Genomic DNA, 27,496 nt, shown 5'->3' with positions numbered 1-27,496 from the left:
TATGTCAATTTGTTATTACATGCTGTCTAATCATTATAATGTGATGTCAGAAACCCATTAGGTGAAGTCAACATATCTTTATATGTTGTCAACTTTTTATGCCATGATGGAAATTTATCCTTACAATGGGTCAACATTTATTTACGGGGTGCAAAATTATTCTTTTCTGAGTTCAAAATATTATGAAATTATGTCTATACTAATATTACATGGGGCGGATTGTAGTTTACGTTCTATCACTTATTCATTATATGATCCAGATATATCATATTCTGTCAATACACACTTTTCCTTTTGTGGATGCGCCCCTTTACATTATGTCAAAACTTTATTACGTTATGTGAACGCGGATGTCCTCGGGCTTTTATAATAAGTACTTGTATGCTAAAAGTGATCAATATAAAAGAAATGCGAATTATAAAATCTACATTTTATTTTTAAAAAATGATAAATAAAAAGTAGTTTGAAATTAAACTCTAAATATAACTTCAAGAGGAACTTTAAATACAAGTTTTATTTATTACGTACTTCCGGTGACCCGCGTTCTCTGTAAAAAGTAAAAATGGCGGGTGAAAGCGAGAGGAGGAACGCTAACGTCGTTCAAGAAATACTTTGTGACATTGGTATGGTTTCTTTGTACGAACAGTTTAGCAAACAAAAAATTGATAATTTAGAAACATGCAAATTTCTGACAGACAGTGAATTGAAAACCCTTGGTCTTCAAACAATTGGAGACCGGGCGCGGTTTAGAGAGAGGATCGTGAGGCAAACAGTGATTTCGAGCAGCTCTGCGGAAGATCGTCAAGACACTTCTAGAAGAAACAGATGTAAATTTGATCTTGATTTTTGCTTCATTAGAGAATTGTTTCCATCGAATAGAGTTGAATTTACTTTGAAAAAAAAAACGGTCTTATTTAATACTTTCACCATGTTCATGCACGCGTTCACTGACAGGGGCTCGTCACGAAGTTTTTCAACTTTTTATATCTACCACTAACCAGACTACCACCTCTAACGTTATATAATAAAAATACTATTTTATAGAGGTAAAAAAAGTTGATAAACTTCATGATAAGCCCATGTGGTCTCACTGTATATGCTATAATGACTGCGGGCATGTAAATTGCTCATCACCAATTTGCACGACCGCCGTGTATTCACTATCATTAGCTATTTGCAAGACTGCTGTGTATTCACTTTGTATTTTTTATTAGGACCATGTGGACTATTTACATGTTATATATGTAACGTGTTGTTTCATTCCCAGTAAAATTCGGCACACAATGATTAATTAAGAAAATAAAAAATATAATTAAATACATGTTTAAAATAATAAAATCACATCAATTCAGTGACCATTAGGCTACATGAGGAATAAATAAAAAAATATATCAGAAATATTTGGGGATTGGAAAGAAAATATTTGTTGATTTAATGTTTTATATTTACATTTTCCAGTGTCTATGCCTGTGATAACACTACATATCGATTTTGTACTAAATAACTCATGAAGCCAAATTGAGGCACCAGCGGGGTTTGCTTTTTCATATTTAATCGTACGATGGTTTAAAATAATATAAATATAAGTAATAAGGAATCATTCTTTGAATATTATGAGGTGATAATTTCGTTCGGGGCGTGATCAAATCTATCATAAAGCCCTTCGGGCTTTATTAGATTTGATCACGCCCCGACCAAAATTATCACCTCATAATACTCAAAGAATGATTCCTTGTTCCTTATATATTATAATGTATTTTCTTCCCATTAATAAATTGCATTGATTGAATTGAGTGATATTTACGCATAACAAAGAAGACCCAATCACCAAATCTAGATCTGGTGCACATGAATACATTCTTCCTTCAGTATTCCTCGAAGAACATGACTGACTCTCGTCTTGATTTTATTATTATACCAAAGGTTATATTGAATAACACATTAAAAAATAAAATTGTGTACTTAGAATTAAGAGCGTTGTGCACTATTTCTGTTAGCATAATTCGACTGTTCAAATGGCTCTTCTGTTAATTGCACATTACTCATAGAATAAGGCAGAGATTTTAAAAGATAAATCTTAATTGCTGAAGAGGAATAATAAAGTTTAAAAAAATGTAAATATAAGCATTGAATCATTATATTTTGAAAGATGTGGTCTCTTAACTGCATTACGTTAATGTTTTCATAGCGTGTTAGCACGCATTATTCAATTTGTATGCACACGCCGTTGCAGTCATGAGACCAAATCTTTCAAAAAATATTATTAGTATGAGTGTGAAAATGTGGTTAGTATTTACGCATATCAATCAACCACTTTCAAGAGTATCTGAGGTTGTGTATATTACTTTGTAATAATAATTACGAATTATTAGCCTTTTGAGTGATTGATATCCATCGTTCTATAAATAACTTAACATTAAATTTACTTGACATGACTTATGGGGTAAATTAACATTTGATTTTTCATTTTATATGTTGTTAAATTTAGTTATCAACATTCAAAAAACTCGCGTTTCGTCAATAACTTTTACCTAACGTTCAAAACCAAAGTAAAAAAAGTTTATGAGGAATACTATATTTCATTTGTCTATCAATTTGTCACTAATTCATATGATCGATACAATTGCTTATCATCATTTGCGCTTTGTGAGAATTGCACTTCTCTAGTAACAGAATCCTCCTATAAACGTTTAAAACAGCGATATGTTTATATCAATCATTTTTTAATGAATCAGTATGATATTGTATTAACTAGTTTCGGTGAAAAAATATTTCGAAAACGTAGAAAATCTTTCGTGAAGGGAATATCCATACTGGTCTGTTTTTTAACCCATACATTATTTCCGGCAACAAGTCTTGCAATGACCGAATTACCACCACTTAAGAAACTATCCACATGACTAATGAAACCATAATCCAGCGGTCCATGAGAGGAGTCCAAATTGGTGTCCATCTCAGCGGCATCACACGTCAAAAGATTCCAGTGAAATACGTATATACCGATGAGCGGGCGGTATATATATCATCGATAATGTTCGTAAGCATTAGCGGCATCAAATAGTTCCACTACTCAGACGGCCTTTGGTTGGCCTTTACCAACGGAGTTAATCATGTGACAGCCGCTATTTGGGACCTATGGGACAACGTAAAGTACTGTAGAATCATTAGAATTCGTGTGTCTCAATTTTCGTGACATTCCTGGGTAGCACTCCCCACAAATTTACATCTTCGATGAAAACAAATTTAAGAAGAGTTATTATCATACTGAAAATGAAAAGCGACCCATGCACGAAATCACATCTCCATCAATAAGCAATAAACTCATAATCCACAAAAATTTGCCACCGGAAATTCAAATGATTCCACAGTACAAGTATATACTAGGATTGTGTGGGGTTTTTTTACACCCTAACTTACTTGCCTAACTTACATATCTGCATCGTTCTTAAACCATATTTTCCCACAAATCAAACATTGCAAACTACATGTATCATTTAGCAAAGGACGTCTTATAAGAATTCCGGGTGAAGTTTACCGTCTTCGCTAGCCAAAGGAGACGATAAACGGTGTTTCTCTTTTCATGAATATAGATCATACAGATACACTGTGGCTAGAAAATCTTCGTGGGTCGTCCTTGGCTAGCGAAGATGCCATTTTGAAAGCATTGCACATTCAAATCTTCGTGAAAACATGGCCCGTACAATTAAATAGCCATTCTTAATTATATTATTAACTTATGAAATAATTTCAGCTCCAGACGGACAGTATTTTGTCTTTTTCTAAAAGATCGGAGATAATGGAGTCTTTCTTCTTACTTTCATTCTCCATTTTCTCTTATCCGTCTGATATTTTGGTAAGTTTTTCATCCTCTGATGCATGTATAACGTGACACACGAACGCAGGTAACACAATTATCAAAGCCTCACTGGTTTCTGGTGTCCGGCTCTTTATGATTGTGTCATCTGTTAGAAAAGACAAAAAGACAGTATATACCCTTCACGCTCCCATCAGTTTTGGGTAGGCGATTTTGAGGCCTATTCTTTTTAATTCTACTTGTGCATGGCAGAGAGACGAGACGACATTTCCTTTGGATATTTTATACTTAATTGTTTCATAAAGTGATTGAAATATATCCACAAATTTTATAAGAATATCTTTAAAATAGTTTATTTTGCGTTTTATTTCCTATTATTTTACAATAATGAATCTAAATCTTGACTATTGATGATATATATATATATATATATATATATATATATATATATATATATATATATATATATATATATATATATATATATATATATATATCAGGCTTGGGGCGAATTACATTGTAAAGTAATGCATTACATTACCATTACTTCATGAATTTGGGCATTAAATTACCATTACCATTACTTGATTTTCTTGAAGTAATGCATTACATTACCATTGCATGAGTAAAGTAATGCATTACCATTACCATTACTTTTTTTTTTTAAAGTAAAGCTAATAAAGAGTTTTTGCAAATGTCTCAAATATAGAACACTCTTTAACATATCTACAGCTTCATACTCAGTATCAGGTACAAATTCAATGAATAAACAAGAGTCATTCTTTATTTGCTCAATATATAATCATATTGTGGCAATATGAACAACATATTACATAACTAAAATTACATTTATATAGACATTTGGCATGATACAATATCAGATATGAAATAGAGACACAGGATAACATGCGTAACAAAAAACAATTTATGAAATAATGTTGCGGTTTTTAAAAGCTAAATATAGATATATCCCCAGATTAAACAAATCTTTATAATTTTGGACACTTAATTTTATTAATTTATAAACAGATGATTTTCCCCAGTTATATTTCTTAATATATTTTAATAGTATTTCTTTTTACGAAGGACACTTTAAGACAAAAGATTGCTGTTGCACTTATGATCGAAGTTTCAAAGGGTTAATCTTTTAAATGCATCCATCTTCCGGGCTATACTAAATAAATGTTTTGCAGGAGCAGTCAAAGCTTGGGCTGGAAAATACTGTTTGACGATCTTTATCTTATGATATATTAAGTGCAATAATAGATTAAATACATAAATCTTGTATTTTCTATCAGTCCAAACTAATGTACAGTGTAATTAATATACAAGAGAGAGAGAGAGAGACAAAGAGACAGAGAGAGAAAATAAGTAAGATTATTTTCAAATGGGTTATAATATTGGAAGTGATATTGATTTTCATAATGGATGGACAGTGCATTCATTTTGCTTTTAAAGGTGCATGTCTGTCTCCTATTCTATTGTGACATAGCGAAGGGAGGGGGATTGGGGTATTTAGCACTTCTTATAACAATAGATTGTTTTGATACTTAGATTATCCTGGGGGCATAGTGTGTTGTTAAAATTGACACATTTCTTATTGAAGTGCAAACTAATTGGAGTTTAAATGATTGTTTAAATGATTAAAAACTCTTAATAACAACACTCTTAAAAATGTTATGAAATTGTGCTGTTATCTTTAGTAATATAAACAATTCAAAAATGAATTTTAAAAAACCTTTTTTAATAAAACATGTACAATTAAAACCTTTTTTTCTTAATTAGAATTATTTCTTTCTTCTTTAAAAATAAATTTAATCAAATTAAATTTCAACTATTCATTTATTCATCACATTTTTTAAAGTGAACATGCATAAATATGCATAGTAATGCAAAGTAATGCCATGTAATGCCAGCATTACACTAGATTTTGGAAAGTAATGCACTACATTAGCATTACTTGTAATGCTAATTTTGAGGCATTACACATTACTAGCATTACTTTGAAAACATGTAATGCATTGCAATGCATTACCATTACATTTAGCATTACCCAAGCCTGATATATATATATATATATATATATATATATATATATATATATATATATATATATATATATATATATATATATATATATATATATATATATATATATATATTGTAATTTTATCATTAATGGGCAGCTTTAGTCTGTCTAAGATTATTATTTCCGCCATATTTTAATGAATTTTAACAAACAATTACATACATGTCATGGCGTACACTTGAAATCGATGAAAGGAACAAGATTTACTCATCATCTGTAATCACCCCCCCCCCTTCCCTCAAGAAAAAATTGCAGGAACAAAATAAATTTCTTACGCAGATGTATAACTGATCTCATAAGATCTGATACATTTAATGAGCTAACGCGGTTTACGTGATTTTTTTTTAAATATCGCTACCTTCAGAACCCACGTGAATCACCAACGAAAGTACATTATCGTGCAAATAAATTATTATGGGGTTTTTCACAATTAATTGTAAAACCCTCTAAAACATTTGAAACTATAAACACTTTTGTTTATGTAAAATTGCTAAACATATCTATCAAGGTTATTATGTGTGTTGTCTGGAACACCTAGCAAGTTCAGATCATGGCTCAGAATTTTCAACATGGGTATTAAACGGGTATCAGAATATTGTAAGAGCGAGTTTTAAGCAATGTAACAGTACGTTCTTCCGTTCTCAAATCACGAGTGTAGCTTTATCTGCCTTCCATGGTGTGTGAAGCAATGAGTGGGGAAGTTTTACACCTACAGCACAACCACACTGTGATAACCGTGTCGCCATTATCAAGATTACCCAAGTTGATACAGGACCGGATACCAGGTCTGACCGTCATCAACTGTCCGATTCCAGGAGGTCAGTGACAACCTATAACCTTCAACCTATATTAAAATATTGGAAAAAGAAATGTACAAATATTTAAGTCTACAAACCGGTCAACGTTTCACCTTGTACTAGGCTCTCTGGGAAACAAAACATACTTTTAAATATGCAACACAATAGCTTCGGGGTTTATATATATATATATATATATATATATATATATATATATATATATATATATATATATATATATATTACACAGTTTAATTATTGGACATTTTCAAGCCTACATGATGGAAATTTGAAATAAATTATTTATTTACAGCGATAGTCAAAGACAGCCCAGATTACCCGAGATTAGCGAAGCTCATTAACGAAAGCGGGGCCGATGTTATTCTGACTTTTCCCCATGTTTTGTACAATTTAGTACAAAATGGACTTTGCTGAGATTCACTAAAATGGTTCCAATCGACTAGCGCTGGTAGGGTACTTCTATTTAAATTAACTACGATTCACATTTTAATTACTGGTAGTTCTTTACAATACAATCGATTGATTATCTGTATATTTCCCTTTAAAATGTTAATTTATGAAATGCATCATTGTGTCCCTCCTTATTGTATCTCAATTTTATCAAGATACAGAGAAGTTGTTCCTTGCATTCCTTGTAATTTTATAGCACGATGGTTACAAATTAACATGTATATGATAAATCTAAATCTGCAATTTACGGCGCACAAAATATTGCGCTAGATTTGGACTGATTAACCTTATTTTCATACAAATTTTGTGAAAACAGTAACATTACATTTTTCAGGCAATTTACTACTAATACCGTCACTTACTTGCCTTACACTTTCTCTTAAACATGCTAACCAACCTCGAAAAATGAAGTATGTTAATTTACGTCGAGTGATAATGTATATTTAATACATTATCACTATATGGCCAAAAAGTCCCCATCTCAATGCCTGAACTCCTGACGCAGGGGCCATGAATTTCACTATTTTGGAAGAGGGTTTTATGAACATTATAACCATGCATTCAGTTTTTTCCTCACATGTGTGGGAGGAGAAAAAAAGATTTTAGAAAATTAGGCTTTTTTTATATTTTGCCCCGCTTGTGACCCCCCCCCCCCCCATACCCCGGGGGTGGTAGAGCCATGAATTTCTCAACATAAATTTCTCTTACCATAGAGATGCTTCACACTAAAAATAGTAACAATTGGCTTTGTAGTTTTCAAGAAGAAGTTAAAAATGTAAAACTATTAACGCACAAGGCACGACGACGGACGAAGACCAATTCCAGCAGGTCATCTGAATTACTCAGGAGACCTAAAAAGGGTATTGTTTGCACAGTAAAGCAACGAGAACTTTTCAAAACATCGACAGCCTATCGAACCTTGAAACATATTTTCGCAGTTATGCATATGAACGATTACTAATTATTATTATTATAGTAATTAAAGATTTGGTATACAAAATGTTTAAGCACAAAAAAACTGTTTCAGTAAATTTCAGTGAATTGAAATAATTATTGATAGATAACTATAGACTTTAAAGCACAACAAAAAAATGTTTCAAAAAATTTCAGTAAATTGAAATAATTATGGATAGATAACTATATACTTTAAAGAGACGAAAATAACAGTACATTATACATTTGCAATTGTTGACTATTCACAAATTGTAGCCACCAGACCACATGGTTCTAACACGTATGGGCGAAGGGTTTGGGGAGTTCATGGCCGAGAGCGTGCTGGGCCAGATGATTTCCCGGGAACATTACTTCCCTCAGATGGCGGAGTACCAAAGACAGAAAGTCTGGAGCAGGTATAAACGATTTTGTTTATCTCTTTATTAACCTTTGTGTTGTATATAGAAAATGGGATTTGGTATTTTAAGAAGATAGTCTTTATAACTTTTAACCCTGATTCAATTTTAGATCCAAGTTTATCCAGAAGCGGTCTTTAACTAAACTGACGATTGGAATTCTGGGAACTGGTGCTATTGGCATAAAGAGTATGATACAGTGTGTCTTGGAATGTAAACTTGGTGTTAATTTACAGTTATTTAAGGATTTTTTTTTATTTCAAGTATAAGTGGGCACTTATGATTATTCAAACATTTAAGAGGAATTTCTGTTTTAAAGAACTGTGGTTTTAACTTGGTTGACAGTTTTACATGATATGAACTATGCCGATTTCTTCGTGTTGGTTTGTGTAGTTGCTGCTGTTTGCAAGGCTTTTGGGATGACAGTCAAAGGACTTACCAGAACAAAAAGAGAATCTACCATATCTGACTTTGATGTTTTTTTTTGTAAGAAATATTTTTTACGTTTTGTCTATAACAATAACAGTTAATTACGAGCATGCACGCATTGATTTAAAGAAATGACTATTCCTGGAACATTTCAATAGTTTTCATTATAAATTGTCCATCAACTGTTTCATTACTTACAATAAATATCAGTGAGCTATTTTGATATATGCAGACAGAGTCAAGATCTCGCCCAATTCCTAACCGGATGTGACTATGTATGCAGTGTTCAACCAAGTACGGCGGAAACCAAAGGATATTATCTGGAGATGTATTAAAAGTGTGTCAAGAAAAGGTTAATATAGTTTATCAAATTTTCATTAAATAGCTTCAATAGCTATGCTATACTGTGTAAGTTGGAGAACATGTGAAATGAATAATAACAACTCATTTTTGCATTAAAATATCACAGTCGGAAAATCGTTTGGCTTTTTACGTGATGATTTTCCCGATTTGTAGGAACAATTTTATCATCATTATAATTATTGGTTTTTGAAGTTTGCTATGACGCTGTTCCGTGTCAAAAACACGAGATACAATGAACCAAAAGAAGGTCGTGAGAACAATATGTGTGTATTGTCGCTTGCTTTTTACATGAGTTTTACCAAGACCAGATAGGGCGAAGCTGTACACGGCATTTCAGACATCAATATCTATTTGCAGTCGAAATTTTGCTTTGTAATATTGAAAAACAGAAATGTTTATACTTGCAGTTCGGGTTTCAAGCTTGTTTACATAACATTTCAATAAGAGCATTGTTTTGATTTCTATATGTACAAAGAAGAATTTGATGTGAGAAAGACAAAATCGTTTGTTCATTGGTCCACGTCCCTATTGTCTGCAAAAGAAACGTTAATACAGAATGTAGTTATTGACTTTTAATTGATTTTCTTCTAATTTACAGAAAGCTATCTTCATTAATGTAGGTCGAGGGGACGTTATTGACGAAGCTTCTGTGTTGAAGGCTTTGAAGTAAGTTTTCTTTATTCATAATTTACAGTTCGTACATGCTAACACAGTTGACTCTGCATACATAAATATACTAGTAATAGTTATTTTGTCGGGTAAAAATTATTAGATTAACTGACTACATTTTATTCAGTCCAAGTATGATATGTGCTTATTCAAGTTGTGGGTTTTTTTTTTTTTTACAGAAACAATCCAAAAATCACAATTGTTAAGGCTTTGTTCGAAAAACAAACATTTAATATTGTTGTCAGTTTGCACAGTTCTTGATAAACACGATGTAAATATAACCATGCATGTTACACTTAACAGCATGGGTTGGATAAGTGGTGCCATTTTGGACGTCATAGACAGGGAACCACTGCTTGCAGACAGTCCGCTGTGGACACACCCAGATGTCGTCATTACGCCTCACATATCCGGTCCCGTTACGACTGACACAGTCACATGTTTTCTGTGTCTATTAATATTTTATGTTTTTACATAGTGTCTGTATTTACAAGCATAGTCCATTACATGTCATCAATGACTATTTTGCTATTTAATCATACAATTGCTAAAAATTATATAATTTGTGGATATTTTTAAATAAGCATCCACAAGGTCTGCATCACCTACAAATCAAGTTTTATTCGGTATGATATACTACTAGGTATATGATATTAAAATATATATTCACTTAATATTCCTTCGGCTTTGTCTCGTGATAAGTTGCTATGGGGGGGGGATAAACTTACTATTGTCCCCCTAGCCTGGGAATAGGTGTATAATAAGTTATAATTAAAGAAATCATTCTTTGAATATTATGATGTGTTCAGATACGGTCGGGACTGATTAAAATATATCATAATTCTCTTTGGGCTGTATTAAATTTGATCACCCACGACCATATTTGATCACCTCATAATACTCAAAACAAAAGTCTGTATTCCATGAGTAGCCTATAGCTATCGTTTACGGTCTAGAAAAAGGTAATGTAATGACACTATCTGTTATTTTTATTAAGGTCTTCCGTTTCCAACGGAAGACCTAACTATTATTCTGAAAAAATTTCAAATTTCTTATTATTTTTTTTTTTCTTCTAGACGCCAACTTTGATCCTTAATATCTCGCTCGTTTGTTCACCGATTGTTTTGAAATTTTCAGGACTGATAACATGCCGCGTGATGTTGTCGTTGCATATTTTAGTTGAGGAAAATCCCCATTCGGTTTTGAGTTATTCCCCTTTTAGTAAAATTTAACGACTTCTTTTGTTCAGGGGGGTTTAGCTATAACGATGGCTGGCAGAGTCTCAAAGATGGGCTGGTTTGGAAGCTAATACATTGAATTTGTGCGAGATATATTTTATTTATTATTTAAATGCAAATAAAAGGGGTGGTATAGATGTTGAAACAAAGGCAAGAAAAAAATTCAAAAAAATTCGCGTATTTTCCGTGTTAGTTTCCTACCTGATAAAAATTTGTTATAACATGTATTTTAAAAGATCTTGGTCTTACCAAGACCTTTCATTCGGTATGCAGAAAAAGGGGCTGGCCCCTAAAGTTAAGGAGTTAGATGCGTCAAAAGTTTCTTGTCAATAACTTGTAAAGGAATAAAAATTTCTAATGCATTATTGAAGCAAAGTTGTAAAGAAATTAATTTTGAATCCTTCCGTGGTATTCAATTTAATGTTTTCGTAATTTATAGCCAGTATTTGCAAAAACAATTGTTGTCAGTTCGGTCCATTTTTGTGGGGGTGCGCACGTTTAGGAGGTTATGAAAGGGCTTTTTGTAATGCACTAACTTATACATGCAGCGCGCAAAAATAATTCTACATAAAATTCCCAAATGTTTTTATTCATATGTACATATTCATTTCATAAAGATGAACGTCTTTGACCTTATTTTTGTTGTTTGTTTCATAACTGTGCCCCTTTCTATATTTAGATGCATTACGAGACTCAGGTAACCGATCGATAGAAGAGTCGCTAGCTGTATTCAGGCCGTCGCCTTGACGACAGTGCATATGCTTGTAGAGCTGGGCGTACACATGTTTAACGCCCCACTGTGTTACTGTAACAGAGACATTTTGAATTGTTTCAGTACTGGGAGATGTGTTAATTAAATGGTTCGAATGCATGGTAATTAAACTCAACTTTTCTACAGTACGTATACACGGCCGTCATATAAAGCACAATGTGTATTACTGACATGACAAATGTACGCTGGCAATTTAAACGAACGCGGGATTGCTCCCGATAGAACATTTCTTTTAAAGCAAAACAAAATACTGATTTCCGATGGATATAATATCATCATCGTGGAGATGATTTTAAAAAGTGAACTTAATATTCGTATACGATAATATTTGAATCCAAAGCCGCTATTTTTAAGTAACGGTTATTAGGGATACATGTATTAATTATGACTTGCCCCGCGTTTCACGTTTTTTACTTGCAATGCATCTACAAACGAAAATACCAAACAACCTTCGGCAGCAATTTATAAATAATTTATTACATACTAGTACACAATATTAAAGAGATAATTAAATAAATTGTGCTTTATAATTGTACTCGCTATCTTCCGTGGAAATAATGGCATGGAAAAAATGTTGTTCAATGTTCATCAAAAACGATGTAGCCTTAGCAATCGAAAATAATTAACAAACTGTATATTGATAGATTGACACATTAACAAACATTCAGACCCACAATGTATTTTTTGCAAATTCTATAAAATGTAGACTCAATAAGTTAATTTTTCCGTTTGGGGTATTTTGAATCACATGTGTACGCTATGTGTACATGTACATATAGATTAATAGCCATATAGATAAACACTTTCAGTGTTGAATTTTTAAAAGATATTTTGTACATGCAAAGCAATCCAATGCTAGGGCTATTAAATTCGAACAATGTACATACGATAGGGATCGAACTGATACTGGTTCTGCTTGTTCTACAAACAGCGAATGAAATGCGAAGTATTAGGGTGTTATTTTTTAAACAAATAAGTATTGCTCTCTTAAAACCTTGCATTACTAAACAAAGTATTTCATCGGAAGCATTATTAGTTACCTTAGCTGCATATATGTAGCTCTCCTTCTGGAAAAATTGAGTACCATCCGAAATTTTTCATAGCAATAGCTTTCCAAAAAGCTTGCCTGACTACCCAAATTTATTCAATGGAAGCATGCATGTATCAATTAGACTATCTTATAAGAAATGAAATTTAATTTTCGCTGCGGATCATAAATTATTAAACTGAACGTGCAGAGTTTAGAAGCAATTTCAATCTTTTTTTTTCGATCGAGTGCATGTACCTGTATATGACTGGAAATTAAATCATTTCATTATTTTAAATCATTTTAGGAATGTACATGTATCGAATAATCTCAAACAGCCAAATTGAAAATTGAATTTGTTATATATTAGATGCAAAATCAAAGACATTTTGTTATTTCTAACCATATAGGAAAGGATATTCAAACACGTACATGTAGCATCGTTATTTGAAAGTGTGTGTGTGTGGGGGGGGGGGGGGGGGGGGGGGGTTAGGTGGGCAGCTTCATAAAAAAAAAATCTTGACAAGGAATTTAAAAAATGGGGAAGTTTGAAAATCCTAATCCGTAGGTGGGAGGGGGTATTTACATTTTAACTTCAATTTAATTCAATTAGAATTACTTTATTTTTTGGTTCCATTTATTACATGCTCCGACAAAAGTGAAAGATCCATGATATCTCTATTTATTATATGACCAGTTAAGAAAATAGAGTGGGTAAGACCATCTACACATCATGTGCTCTGGCCTAACTTGGACTCGCCCACTAATCGGCGAGCCAAAATTATGAATGAGACGTATTATGGCGCGAAGTCTTTCTTTACCATTCACGCAACAGCTGAGATCTCAGATAGATCCATCGGCATAGATCCACTGGGAGGGTGTCAACTAATAACTACATATATTATACTTTGGATTGAATGTTTTAGAAGAAATCTATCGAATTAACATACACACTTAATTGACTAGCAATTGTTAGATGTACATTTACATTTGTACACGCGAGTGAAACCCTTTTCCAGATGAATGAAATCGCCCAATTGATCGAAAATCGGGTCACACGTACCCCACTTCGGCGAATTACTTGTACGTAGCCCCTCCAGTAAATATTCCAATTATATGAATTTATATTTGTTTTAATTAATCCAAACTGATGATTCTTTGTTAATGATGATAATCCAACACCAACTATTACTTACATTGTACTACTTAGACAATGTGTATCATCTTGCGATGACACCTCCCTCTTTTTTTTTTTGACCTTTCAAATATGGCAATCTATTTTTAAATCAGGATTACACACGTGCAATGTGAAATGCCCTTTTAATTGAACACTCTTGCTCATTGTGCTTATTACATCCCATATAACGTTTTCATCAATTATGAATATAAATGTTGACACATTAAAGATGCATCCTCAGGCAATTATTAATTCAAGCTTGTGGGTCCCCCCCCCCCCCCACTTTTTCTCACAGCAACTAATTTTTTTAAAATTTGCTTATAAAAAATTGAATTATCAAGGATGTAAAAAATTTATATAAAAATAAGGAAATTAGGATTGAAATTGGGAGTTTTTTTTTTTTTTTTTTTTTGCTTGTCAAGATTTTTTTGGATGAGTCTGCCCCCCCCCCCCCCCCCCCCCCCCCCCCCACACTTTCAAAAAGGATGCTACGTGCCTGCATAAAGATAACAACATTCAAGGGCCTTCCGTCATTTTCAAGCCATGATAAACATGATAAAAAGGACTCTCAAAATAAGAAAATAGACGCAAAGTAAACTGCATTCATGTCATATGTTCACATTGTATGATGTGTCTCAAAATTCCTATTTTGGACTCGTCCACTATAACTACGAAAAAATTAATGAATGAGACATCCTGATTCTGGCGCGGAGTCTTGTAAATGAAATTTCCATTGATCTGAATGGATTTTTCCGTGAGGGTCGGGGTACTAGGTATAAAAACAAATTTAATCGTTCAAAGTTTTGAATTGTTAACAACGATATATCAGATCGAATGTTTTAGAGCGATTTATAAATCCAAAATACAGTCATTTTTAATCTGTTGACGCGTGAGCATATGTATTAAGTAGGCGGGCATCCCTACACCCTATTAATTGAAGACAAATGAAATCGCGTCCAGCAGAACTCCCTGGCATTTTAGTGTTTGTTATTATAAATTTATTGTGATGTTTAAGAAACATTCTATGTACGACTTACTGAGTAAACATTTTTGAGTTTCACATGTCGGCTGGAGCCGAGCTGTTTTGCTACAGAGCATTATGTCGTTTTGTGTGAAGTGTGCAGTGCCATAGTGTAAGTGAATGTTTATCGCATTGTATATGTATCTTTCCAGAGTTTTGAGTGAAATTCTAGTATGCATAAGCTTGCATTTTCATGATAGTTGAGTATTTCTCTCCAATGTCTATCGGCCGACATGACCTACTTTCTGCATAGTGCGCAGATTCATATTTTGCATAGCATGCAATTGTTTCATTGTATAAGCATACAATATAAGTCTGTATTTTATCATACAGTATAAGTTCTTGGCAGATTTACGATGTATAAGTAAATGTAAATGTTGTAATTTTGGAAGGTTTTGCAAAACACGTGGTTGCTGATGAAACTTAAATCTATGGAAAGCAGTTCTAGTCAATAATACATTTGTATACGGAAATGTATGGAGTCGCATTATTGTCATAGTTATTATGTTTGTAAATGTATGTGTATTGTAACAACAATTCATTTGTCTTTTGTAGCTTTTTACTAATAAAGTATGGAGACAAGTATGCATTCTTAATCCAGAACAGTAAAAAGACTGGCTCTACAAGCACACATGGCAACCATGAATCCAACAGAAGAGGACACAAGTGGTCGTCCCAGAAGGAAGATCGTTTTGACAGAGACAGGAAGAGCTCTCTTCGAACAGTCTGTTTCAAAATTTTGGACAAAACTGAGAACTGTGCGTAGGAAGTTAGAAGCAGAGATGAAAGAAATGGCTACAGACTCTAAGGAATCTTACCATCTCCAACGAGATAGACTGATCAACCTCGCTAAAGAGTACTGCGGAGTTCAGGAAGAATTGTTGGCCTTTCTGGAACGCTCTAATACAAAGGAGAGTGAGAGAGAGAAAGCATCACAGAACGTAGTGACAGACTTACTCATGGACAAAGTTAGTGAGTTTGTGCGCGGGCTAGACTCAGAAATGTCGTCCTTTGTGATGAGTCCCAAGCCTGTGACAATGAGGAGCCCCAATCCTGTCCAAGTGAAGACTCCGAAGCCTATACAGGTAAAGGCGGAGCCTCGGGATTCCCCAAAGCCTGCGGAACATGAAGACAGAAAGTCTATTCGATCAAGGAGAAGCGCTGGGTCTCATCGATCTGCTGCCTCTTCCATCTCCTTGGCGCAGCAGCGTCTTGAAGCGGAGGAGACCAAGGCTAAACTGCAGTACGCACGGAAGGAAGCCAAACTACGTAAAGAGCAGGCATCTATTCAAGTGGACCTGGAAGTCCTTGACGCAGAAAGAGATGCTGCTGTGGCAGAAGCGAAGCTACGTGCTCTTGAGAGCATGGAACCGGACTACATTTCTGTTTCCTCCGAATCAGTGGCCGAACCTGTCGTAGAAGTCGAGGATCCGATTGAACGGGCAAGAAACTTTGTCGAAGGGATTAGTCTACAGCCAGTAGAGACAACCTTAAAGGAACCTCTGACAGAAATGTTGAACGAGGAATCCCATAAAGCAACAGAGAAACTTAACAGCGAGTCAGTCAACCCAGTTCCGAGAATATCTACACCTGTTCCCAAGGGATTGGAATCATCCAAGAACACTGTGTTTGATATTTCAAGCTTTCTACTTAAGAAAGAACTCATGATCAATAAGCTGGTCAATTTTGACGATAAACCTGAGAACTTTGTACCCTGGAAGACCAGTTTTAAGTCAGTTATTCAGGAGGCATCAGTTTCGCCCTCAGAAGAACTCGATCTCCTCATCAGATGGTTGGGCCCTAGCTCCAAGGAACACGCTAAAAGCATCCGAGCAGCATCAATAGGAAATCCTACACAAGGCTGTGAGACCTTATGGACTAGACTGGAGGAAAGATACGGCTCACCTGAACTGATCGAAACAGCAATTAAGACCAAGCTTGCGAATTTCCACCGACTCAGTGCGAACGAACCAAGACGGTTGTATGAACTTTCAGATATTTTGAGCGAAACACTGGCGTTAAAGGAAAATCCAAAATACAATCAACAATTCAGTTATTTTGACTCATCAGTAGGAGTGCTTCCCATTGTTCAGAAGTTAACATCTGGTTTGCAGAATAAGTGGACTTCTAAAGCCTCGAAGTACAAACAGACTCATGGAGTTACTTACCCTCCATTTACTATATTCTGTGAATTTGTGAAGGAAATGTCAACCATGATGAATGACCCTGGCTTACAAGTGACTCAGGCTTTTGTCAAAGAGACACCAAGATACAACCAGCAGAACTTCAAACCTGCAAAATCAGTGAATGTCAAGAAGACTGATTTTAAAGACTCAGGAACAGACTTTAAGACCACAGGGAAGAGATGCCCTATCCACGATGCTGAGCATACCTTGAATGAGTGCAGGGCTTTCAGGAAGAAATCCGTTCGTGACCGGAAATTATTCCTCAGAGAACATAACTTGTGTTACAGATGTTGCGGATCAGACACGCATACGTTCAAGACCTGCCGCACAGATATAAGATGCGAGGAATGTGAAAGTTCACAGCACCCTACAGCTCTTCATCCACCTGAAAGCCAGAGACAGAATGGCGGGGAGGGAGCAAACATCCTCTCTAAGTGCACGGCGGTGTGTGGTGAACAGTTTACTGGACGTTCGTGTGCAAAGGCTGTACTTGTGGACGTATATCCGAAAGGAACCCCTTCACAACGTTTACGCATCTATGCTCTGATTGATGACCAGAGCAACACAACACTCGCAAGATCAGAACTGTTTGACTTTATGAATGTGCCTCACTCACAGACACATTTCTTTACACTTACCTCATGTGCGGGCCGCATACAGACGAGTGGTCGTAGGATATCAGGTCTGATGGTAGCAACGACTGATGGTTTTATTGTGATGGAACTGCCTACCATTACAGAATGTAATGAAATTCCCAATGAGAAACATGAAATACCGACCCTTGATGTAGTGAAACATCACCCACATCTTCAAGACCTACCTTTAGCTCCTATGAATCCACAAGCGGAAATTCTACTACTCATAGGACGTGACCTACTGGAGGCCCATTATGTGCTGTCTCAGAGACTTGGACCTAAGAACTCACCCTTTGCGTTGCAGCTGAAACTAGGTTGGGTCGTCATTGGAGATGTATGTATCAACAAGTCGCATAAACCATCGACTATCAATGTGCTCAAGACTAACATAGTTACCTGTGAACGTCAGTCGATTTTTCAACCCTGTCCTAACAGTTTCCATCTAAAGGAGGACATCGCATCCTGTCGAGACGATGTTGGGTTCCACATTTTCGAGCGGAACAGGGATGATGACGAAGTTGGGATCTCTGTTGAAGATCGCCAATTCCTCAGGATTATGGACAATGAGTTTGTGAAAGATGAAGACGGAAGATGGAAAGCTCCACTCCCTTTTAAGCTTCGTAGACCGCAGTTAGGGAACAACAGGAGTCAAGCGTTAAAGCGTGCGCTGATGCTAGACAGGGATTTGAAGCGGAACCCTATAAAGAGGGAGCACATGATCACGTTTATGAAATCAATCACGGAAAGTGACGCTTTAGAGATTGCACCACCTGTTCCTCCAGGAAAAGAGTGCTGGTTTTTACCTCTTTTTGGAGTGTATCATCCACGTAAACCAGACAAAATACGTGGAGTTTTCGACTCATCAGTGAGTTATGAAGGTCTCTCTCTCAATAGTGTCTTACTGTCAGGACCTAATCTAACGAATGACTTGCTTGGTATACTGTTACGTTTCCGTATGGACAAAGTAGCCATCATGGCGGACATCCAGCAGATGTTTTACTCATTCCTTGTTAGTGAAGAGGACAGAGACTTTTTGAGGTTCTTCTGGTACAAGAATAACGACTCGGATGAAGAACTTATTGAGTACCGAATGAAGGTTCACGTGTTTGGGAACACACCTTCACCGGCAGTGGCCACTTATGGTCTACGGAAAACAGTAGAGAACGAAGATAGTGATGTAAGGAATTACGTGATGAAGAACTTTTATGTGGATGATGGTCTTATCTCCTTGCCCTCTAGTGCAGAAGCCATTAGATTGCTAAAGAAGACTCAGGTTGCGTTGAACAATGCAAGAATCAGACTCCATAAGATTGTGTCAAACGATGTGGAAGTCATGGAAGCTTTTCCATCTGAGGACTTGGAAAAGAACTTAATGTCACTGGACATTGGATCTGATGATTTGCCTGTCCAGCACAGTCTAGGCCTGTCATGGGACATTAACTCGGACAGCTTCACATACAACACACGCATTCTAGAGAAACCCTTCACAAAGAGAGGACTTCTTTCTGTTGTCAACAGCTTGTTCGACCCTTTGGGTTTTATTGCACCCATAGTGATACATGGCAGAATTCTGTATAGAGAAGTGGGTGAGTGCAACAGTAGTTGGGATGATCCTTTACCTAGTGACCGAGAGGAAGAGTGGATAAGATGGAAGGACTCCCTCAGCTCTCTAGAAGACTTGCACATTCCAAGAATGTTTACGCAGCTTTCCTTAAGCCGTACTCACATGAGGGAAATACATATATTCTCGGACGCTTCTGAGAAAGCGATCTCAGCAGTGGTGTACCTGCGTACAATCAGCAACTCTGGTGATGTCCACGTTGGATTCGTCATTGGGAAATCTAAGATAGCTCCACTTCAGACTACAACTATCCCGCGTCTTGAACTTTGTGCAGCAGTCTTGGGCACAGAGTTGGCTCAGACAGTGTTCAAACACTTGGATATTGACCCAGATGCAGCGACGTACTACACAGATAGTAAGGTAGTACTAGGTTACCTGAACAACCAAACTCGCAGATTTTATAACTATGTCTCGAACCGAGTGGCTGTCATCCACAGACGCTCTAAGCCTTTACAGTGGAAATTTGTACCAACTGCGCAGAATCCAGCAGACATAGGGACTAGATGTTTGACATCGGTAGAAGAGCTAGCAGAGAGTGACTGGCTTAGAGGACCACTTTTACTCAGATCTCCTCATAGTAAAGAAGAAGTTCTTACCTTTCCTTTGGTCTCTCCTGAAGAAGACAATAATGTACGTCCAGAAGTAAAAGTGAAGAAAACGGAAATAAACACACCATTTGTGGCAAGATTTGAAAACTTTTCAACTTGGAAAAGTTTGGTGCGTGCTGTTTATAATCTGAAGAAGATTTGCCGATTGAAAAGAGGAGCTGCAGAATCAGCAGCATTCGATGTTGAGGTCATGCAAGAAGCTGAGCATTTCATCCTGCAGGAAGTACAAGCTTTCTTTTATAAGGAAGAGATCAGATCTTTGAAAGACGGTAAACCTGTACCCCCTTCAAGCTGCATTGTGACTTTGAACCCATTTATGGACAAACGGGGCATGGTACGTGTTGGCGGACGTCTCAACCAATCTAACCTTCCTGTTGATGAGAAGAACCCAATAATCATCCCTGGAAAATCTCATGTTGCAAGAATTCTTGTGTCCCATTTCCACAGCAAAGTTTATCACCAAGGAAGACTTATCTCAGAAGGTGCAGTGAGGTCCGGTGGGTTCTGGATCACTGGCTGTAAGACACTTGTGAACTCAGTTATACACAAGTGCGTTACCTGCAGGAAACTCCGAGGAAAACTGGAACACCAGCGCATGAGTGACTTACCTGCAGACAGACTGACGCCTGGTCCTCCTTTCTCAGCAGTAGGTGTCGACGTGTTTGGCCCGTGGACTGTAGCCGCGCGCAAGACCAGAGGAGGATTATCTCACAACAAAAGATGGGCGGTACTTTTTACATGTTTGACTTCAAGGGCCATTCACATAGAAGTCATAGAAGAGATGAGCTCTTCATCATTCATAAATGCACTGCGACGTTTTGTGTCTCTACGTGGCCCAGTGAAGGAGATGCGTTCGGACCGAGGGACCAACTTCTTAGGCGCCCTGGACGCGATTCAAGCGGATGCCGTTTATACAGAGAAACGACCTATTAAAGATTACCTTCGCAACAACAGGATAACATGGACATTTAATCCACCCCATGCATCACACAGAGGAGGATCATGGGAGAGGATGATTGGGATCTCTCGCAAGATACTAGACGCCATGTTGTTGAACCCAAATGCGAAACAGTTGTCCCATGAAGTCTTGTGCACATTCATGTGTGAAGTGTGTGCAATCGTGAACTCCCGTCCTATTTGTTCACTGTCATGTGATCCTGACAGTCCTTATGTCATCAGTCCGTCAATGCTACTTACCCAGAAAGGTTTCACAGACATTCCTCCACAGATTTGTGGCGACATAAAGGAAATCTACAAAGCTCAGTGGAAACATGTACAACACCTTTCCGATACCTTTTGGAAGCGTTGGAAGGATGGATACTTACAGAATCTCCAAGCAAGAAGGAAATGGTGTGAGGAACGTCCTGACGTGAAGGAAGGTGACGTGGTCCTATTACGTGACAAGGAGTTGCACCGTGGACAGTGGCCGATGGGTTTGATTGTGAAGACTTTCGAAAGTGGCAACGGTCAGAAAGTGAGAACAGTTGAAGTTCGGGTGATCAAAGACGGCAAGGACACAACCTACATTCGACCAATAACGGAATTGGTGCTACTGATTGACTAACTTGTTCAGTTTATTAGTGTGCTTTGGTTTGCTCACATACTGTTTAGATTTTTGTGTATATGATTTATAATTTTGTATAATTGTAATATCCTTGGGATATTAGGCGGGGAGTGTGATGTTTAAGAAACATTCTATGTACGACTTACTGAGTAAACATTTTTGAGTTTCACATGTCGGCTGGAGCCGAGCTGTTTTGCTACAGAGCATTATGTCGTTTTGTGTGAAGTGTGCAGTGCCATAGTGTAAGTGAATGTTTATCGCATTGTATATGTATCTTTCCAGAGTTTTGAGTGAAATTCTAGTATGCATAAGCTTGCATTTTCATGATAGTTGAGTATTTCTCTCCAATGTCTATCGGCCGACATGACCTACTTTCTGCATAGTGCGCAGATTCATATTTTGCATAGCATGCAATTGTTTCATTGTATAAGCATACAATATAAGTCTGTATTTTATCATACAGTATAAGTTCTTGGCAGATTTACGATGTATAAGTAAATGTAAATGTTGTAATTTTGGAAGGTTTTGCAAAACACGTGGTTGCTGATGAAACTTAAATCTATGGAAAGCAGTTCTAGTCAATAATACATTTGTATACGGAAATGTATGGAGTCGCATTATTGTCATAGTTATTATGTTTGTAAATGTATGTGTATTGTAACAACAATTCATTTGTCTTTTGTAGCTTTTTACTAATAAAGTATGGAGACAAGTATGCATTCTTAATCCAGAACATTTATGATTTTGTTTGTTAATAACAATTCAACATCAATTATTAATTAACAATGTACACTCTAGTACGCTTATACACAGTTTTGTTGCGATGACCCCCCCCCCCCCTCCCCGGACATTATACCTATTTTTAAATCAGGATTACACACGTGCTTGCATGTGCAGAAGACAATCTGGAACTTAACTGATAACTATATCATCTCTTTGGAGATTTATTTCTCCGTAAGCAAATACGTGTAGTAACTGATACATGCAATTGTGAAAACCATAGAGGAATGCATAATCTGCGCATAATAACTAACTGCTTGATGCAATATTTCTTTTTTCCAACATGTTTTAAGTCAATGATAATATGAAAATATATGCTTGACTTCATATCGGAAATTACTCATTTTCTTTATTCCCCTTTTCAATAAACAAAACAAACCAACAGACCAAATTGATCCAGATAAATAAATTATCAAAAATAAACCTAAAAAACAAACTACACTTTCATCCTTCACCCACAATATTGCCTTTTCGATATTTGTCATCGTGGTAGATCCGTGTAACAATCTATTAAGTAGGTGCTTGCACGACATAGAACCGACCCTTGCTGATCAACGTTTTCATTAACACATATAAAGGAAAAAAAAATATTTAGAATTTTTCTTGGATTTATTTTGATGTAAATAAAAAAGAGAAGAAATTAGTTCTATAATATATATGCGATGTAAATCTTTTTTCCACGCAATATTTCGTATAAAACAACGAAGAGTAGTATCTTGAAACTTCATTCAAAATTTGATTAGACCTTTAAATTGTAAAATGCTAACATTGAAAATTGTGCCCGATTTCTTTTTTTTAAAGATAAAACTTTATTTAAAAAACTGATTCTTTGAGACAAAATAAATAAACATAATCAGTTTGATATTCTCTAAGTGCAGTTCTGTAGCTTTTAGTCTGAAAAAGAATCGGATGGACGACCTAGGACCCAGATCGTCCATCCAAATTTCTTGAATATTGCCATTTCTTTCGTACGCGGACGCATGTTGGCCGAATACTCACCAAGACTAAATGGTTCGTATTTTAAGTTTTAACTGCGTTTAAAGGTAATATTGGAATTCCGATAATTTTGAAAATGATTAATTAAATAAAAATGGTTAAAATTACCGTCAAATTACCGGCATCGGCCTTCCCCATGCGCGAATCAAGAAGAGTAGGGTGAGGGTTCCAGACCCCACCCCAACCCCCGCAAAATTTCTTTCCATTACATGTACAATATAAAATTACAAAAATATGCCTCGGACATCCCCAGGCAAACTCAAATAACCGTCAGACACTCAACCCCCACCCCAGGAAAATTTTTCTTATCTGCGCATGCCCCCTCCCCCCCCCCCCCCCCCTCAAAAAACAAAATTATTCTTCAGAACCCCCTGTAAAATTTCCAGGATCTCCGCATACATTCTAAAAGATTCATTGGCCCTTGCTTTCGATAAAAAATGCGAGTAAAATGTTTGGTCTTTTTACGTTCATACCGGGCAAACCCACTGTGTGATTATAATCGTCGTCCATATTCTGTGTATATTGAGTCAATTATGATGATTCGATAAGTTTCTCAAAATAAAATGCACATGCAAAAAAACAACATGCGGCAAATCAAACTTCAGACAACTTTTAAAGATCTGTATTTGCTTATATACATGTACTTTGTTTCTTTTACACAGTGTTTATACATCTAATATTGCACCATGGTCAGGTATCAATTTTTATATTACGTCACAAGTATGACGCAGCTACGACGGAAGACCTAATCGTTGCTTGCAACGAGCTCGTCTCTAGTTTTTATCGTTTTTCAGAAAAAGTAATTTTACACTTCTTTTTATCCAGGTTGCTTAACTTTGCTTGTAGAATATACATGTATCAGAATCTGACGTCCCGATTTGAATCCAACTGTGCGATAAATATAGCAAGACTTTGCAATTTGTGATTTTACATTAGCATACGCCTTCTATTTTAAATCATGTTCCCAGTTTTTTTAGCTCACCTGAGCTGAAAGCTCAAGTGAGCTATTCTGATCACATTTTGTCTGTCGTCTGTCTGTCCGTCTGTCCGTCTGTCCGTCCGTCCGTAAACTTTTCACATTTTCAACATCTTCTCAAGAACTACTAGGCCAATTTCAACCAAACTTGGCACAAATCATCCTTAGGCAAAGGGGATTCAAAGTTGTGAAAATTAAGGGCCACACCCGTTTTCAAGGGGAGATAATTAGAAATTAATGAAAAATTTCGAGAAATTTTCAAAAATCTTCTTCTCAAGAACCAGAAAGCCAGGAAAGATGAAACTTGTGTGGAAGCATCCTCAGGTAGTGTAGATTCAAAGTTGTGAAATTCATGACCCCCGGGGGTAGGGTGGGGCCACAATGGGGGGTCGAAGTTTTACATAGGAATATATAGAGTAAATCTTTAAAAATCTTCTTCTCAGAAACTAAAAAGCCAGGAAAGCTGAAACTTGTGTGGAAGCATCCTCAGGTAGTGTAGATTCAACGTTGTGAAATTCATGACCCCTGGGGGTAGGGTGGGGCCACAATGGGGGGTCGAAGTTTTACATAGGAATATATAGCGTAAATCTTTAAAAATCATCTGCTCAGAAACTAAACAGCCAGGAAAGCTGAAACTTGTGTGAAAGCATCCTCAGGTAGTGTAGATTCAAAGTTGTGAAAATCATGATCCCTGGGGGTAGGGTGAGGCCACATTGGGGGGGGGGGGTGTTAAAATTTTACATAGAAATATATAGAGTAAATCTTTGAAAATCTTCTTCTCAGAAACTAAACAGCCAGGAAAGCTGAAACTTGTGTGGAAGCATCCTCAGGTAGTGTAGATTCAACGTTGTGAAATTCATGACCCCTGGGGGTAGGGTGGGGCCACAATGGGGGGTCGAAGTTTTACATAGGAATATATAGAGTAAATCTTTAAAAATCTTCTTCTCAGAAACTAATCAGCAAGATGATTCTTTATAATTGTTAAAACTTTGGCTCCAGGACAATTCTTCGGCCTCACAAGAAGGTTCAGAGTTTGATGTAGCTAAACATCCCATATATAAACAATTGTAAAGGATCTTTTTGAGAACTGCAATACTCAACACGTGATACGACTATAAAATTGAAGCAGGCAGCTATTTATTCATTAGAATCTTTTTGTATTACTGTATTGAGTTATTGCCCTTGATTTATTGATTCTTGATTATTTTAATTAATGCATCCACTGTTAACCAATTATTGTGATGATTATTTTTATACAATAATAAATATTCAATGTATATAAGTTGTTCTGCATAAGAAGTTTTGGGTAAGGCCGGATTAGTTTGTTTATTTTTGATTTCCAATTTTTAGATACTATGAATTATTTTAGGTTGGCAGATATATAGGGACAGTGTCTATTGCAATTTGATGTGCGACTGATTGGGGTTAAACTTGAACAGGTATGGATAGATTGTGTGTTAGAACATCCTTGCTCTATCTAATCTACGTGTTTTATAACCTTTGATACAAAGTGTGCGGCCATTCCTGCCCTGTATCGCATTAATACAAGTGTGCAATCATATCTGCTTGTATTGGTGGTGGTTGCGGCGGAGCACTAATGTATGGTCATTCCTGCTGGTGTTCAGGCCTTTCTAGCGCAAGTGTACGGCACTCCCTGCTTGCGTTAGGTTGAGCTGTTGGCGCAAGTGTGCGGTCATCCCTGCCTGCGTAACGTTGAGTCCCTATATATGTGCAGGAGCGGTGATTAAAGTCTGCTCTTGTAAATATTGGCAGCAATCAGGGCTATCCGAGTTCCAAGGGGGAAAAATGGATTTTATTTATACAGGATCTACATGTACTATTGTACATTGTCCAGATTGTTTGTATTATGACTCCATTAAGCTGACTTTATCATACCTATTGTTCCTCAGGTGAGCGATGTGGCCCATGGGCCTCTTGTTATAATTATTATTTTTTTTTATTCCAGTTAACTAAATCCCAACCATTGCTTTTTGGTATAAATAAAACGCGGCACCTATTAATAGAATGCCGAAATAAAAACAAGCAACTTTAAATCAAAAACTTTATTTTTTTTTTTTTCAAACAACATTACAAGTATTAGGGATATATTTGACATGTTTGCTATTCCCTTTCAGAGTTTAAAAAAATAGTAGATGGAAGGTCATATACTGCTGTTAAAAACTTGTGTTGTATAATTTTGTTTCTTCTCTTGCAGACTGCCAAAGTATTTGATTCAAACTACCAATGGTTTCTGAGAGGGGAGGAAATGGATTATGTGGTAGATTGGCAACGGAAATACTAGACAATAAGTTTACTGCATCAATTCCATTTGTTTGTATACAAACATAAACTTGCATGGCTCAGACGATGAGAAAATTACATTACATCACCTGTACAAAGTAAATATCAATGTACATGTATCAGTAGTTTAAAATGGGTTATATAAATAAACGATATTCTTAATGTTACAAGATATTCTTCTCTTGGTTATTTTTATCAGTGTTACATGCTCAGTATGAAAGATTATAGTTTCCATATAGTTTTAATAATGTATATTTTTTACTAATTTACCGGATGGCTGTAAATGCATGTACAATACTTACAACAGACAAATTTGAGTTTAATTTTCTGCCACTTAATAGATTTCAAAATTTACAACAACACTAGCTGCAGGTCTGTAGCTCCCGGTCTAAAAAAAATCGGATGGACGACCTGGGAGCTTAGCAGTGCCTCCCATAGAAAAAAAACTGCAATTTACGGCGCACAAAAAAAATGTGCTAGTTTTGGACTGATCAACCTAATTTTCGAACATATTCTATACAAATATTTGATTCCAAAAAATTCCTAAGGCATTTTACTTCAGACATTATCACTTAACTTGCCTCTGATATTCTTTTAAACGCCACCACCAGCC

General features: G+C 36.1%; 1 pseudogene; it reads left to right on the top strand.

The window, feature by feature from the left end:
- Window positions 1-6,523: 6,523 nt before the first annotated feature.
- On the top strand, window positions 6,524-26,884 carry LOC128159440 (glyoxylate/hydroxypyruvate reductase A-like; annotated as a pseudogene).
- The last annotated feature ends 612 nt before the right edge of the window (window positions 26,885-27,496 follow it).

The sequence above is a fragment of the Crassostrea angulata genome, chromosome 8 (genome assembly GCF_025612915.1).
Source record: "Crassostrea angulata isolate pt1a10 chromosome 8, ASM2561291v2, whole genome shotgun sequence".
Classification (NCBI taxonomy): Eukaryota; Metazoa; Mollusca; class Bivalvia; order Ostreida; family Ostreidae; genus Magallana; species Magallana angulata.
The sequence above is the reverse complement of the archived record's forward strand: the minus strand, read 5'-3'. Positions and strand labels throughout refer to the sequence as shown.